At 54.5% G+C, this 1,980-nt stretch overlaps 1 protein-coding gene across 1 annotated transcript in view; it reads right to left on the bottom strand.

Annotated features, from left to right (window-relative positions):
• The window catches only part of SIX3 (SIX homeobox 3), a 3,895-nt gene that overhangs the window by 730 nt on the left and 1,185 nt on the right, over positions 1-1,980 (bottom strand). The window lies entirely within an intron of this gene.

The following is a 1,980-nucleotide window of genomic DNA, read 5'->3' as shown; positions in this document are numbered from 1 at the left end:
CACCTCGGGGGGGGGCACCCAGCGCAAAGACAGCGAGAGGGGTGGCGGCTGCAGCGGGGACGGGGAGGGGGGGAGAGCGGTTCCCTGCCCGGTGGTTTGAAAAAGAGGAGCAGCGCCTTCCCTTTCCCCGGGTAGCCATTCATCCCCGCGGCACCGCGGGCCTAGGAGAAAAGCACGTCTGTGTGAGCTCCTCGCACGCTTGGCCATGGCGGAAAGCTGCAAGGACCGGTCTGCAACGGGGAAGAATCGCACGGGATCCTCATTCTGTACTCGGGCGAATATCTGTCTAAATATTTTCCAGCGGTCAGGTAAACACTCTGGGGTCTGCGGCAGGACTGGAGGAAGGTCCTGCCCTGGGAACGCAGCGCTATCGAGAAAGTGAAAAAGGGCGATTGTGGAACACGGCGCTTCTCTCCCCTCGAAATTTAAGTCCCTTTTCCATCTGAAAGCCAAAATTAGCTTTAAAGTGCCGGTCCATTCACCGTCAACACTTAAGGGTACATTGCGGTTGAACTTTTTTTTTTTTTTAAAGAGGCAATAAATGATTTTTAGGTTCCCTAGCGTGTTGTGAATATTCCTCTGCGCCCGTTTATTCCGCTCGAAACCCAAAGAAAGCCTGATTCGAGGATAAGGGCTGAAAGTCCTGGGCTGAGCAGCCAGCCGCAACCTCTAGCGCCTAGCATTGCCAGCGTGAATAAAAATACGCTCTTCGCTCAACTGTTTCTCACCGGAGTATTTTCTATTTAACTGCCTGCAAAGAACAGAAAAATGTACCCGCTTTATTTTACATTTATCATTATTTTAAGTTGTCTAATTTCAGCGTCTTTGATTTTTTTTCTCCCATTTACAATTCCTGGTGCATTCATCTGCTGTCAACAGCGCTGAGTCAACAAAAGCATCCGTAGGCAACTTCTGTTTATTTACAGTCCTAAACTGATCTGTTTTCCATCTAATGGAAATTAAATGGCGAGGCACTTTTAGGTTGCATTTCTCCAAGAGAACCGTGAGTCAATAACATCAGTGCTATAATTAGGAGGAATTTAAGAGACAGCATTTACAAAACCAAGAAGTTTTGTCTACACGCTTACAGCGGTAGCCAAACTTAAATTAAAATAAAAACAGTATATCAGGCTGGATTAAGGGTCCATTTTCATTTGCAAGATAACTTTTACGGAGGGTGACAAGAAAAAAAAAAAAAGGGAAGGGTGCCTCGCTTTTATCATGGCAAAGCAGAAATAATAAAAATAAATAAATAAATGAAGGAGACACCGAGAGACACGCAAATAAATGCAAGCGTAAATGGACAGGAAACACACGACCGGAGGGCCCGGCCGCCATGCGGTGTAAACAGAGAAATGGGGATGGGGGAAAAAAAGAGGTTTCCTGATCTCCTAAAGGCTTTTCTCCCTTTTTCTCCCCGAGCCGAACGGCTCCGGGCTTTGCGAGTGCGTGTGCTGGTCCCGCCGCGCAGGCAGAGGAGCACGAACAATTGGAGCGGAGCCTCCTGCTCTGCAGAAACCCGCTCGGAATCGCACCGCCCGCCTCGGCCCTTCGGCGGGGGAACCGCGCCGGAGCCCGGCCGGACGCAGATCCCGGCAAGCCGAAAGCAAAACCGGAGCCCACCGACCCGGGGCTGTGGGGTTTCCCGTCCCCCGCGGCAGCCGCTGCGGGGAGGGAGGCAGGGAGAGCCGGGCTCTGCCCCCGCCGCAGCCGCTGCGCCCCGCACACACACACGCACGCACACAGGCGCGCACGGAGCTGCCCACGCCTGCGGGTGAGCCCCAGCCCTGCCCGCACCCCGGGAGCCCGTGGGGAGCCCGGGCAGAGCTCGGGGCGCGCCAGGCAACTTCGAGCCGTGCCTGCCCCCGTCGCATCCCTGCGGCTGCCGGGAGGAGACCTACCCGCTCGGCGGGGGGGACCAATTTCTCCCCGTGGCGGTGATGGAGAGGAGGAGGAGGAAAGGAGAGGCAGAGGCGCGCT

The sequence above is a fragment of the Haliaeetus leucocephalus genome, unplaced genomic scaffold, assembly GCF_000737465.1.
Source record: "Haliaeetus leucocephalus isolate CR32 unplaced genomic scaffold, Haliaeetus_leucocephalus-4.0 Scaffold526, whole genome shotgun sequence".
Lineage (NCBI taxonomy): Eukaryota > Metazoa > Chordata > Aves > Accipitriformes > Accipitridae > Haliaeetus > Haliaeetus leucocephalus.
This window is presented reverse-complemented; position numbering and strand designations above follow the sequence as displayed.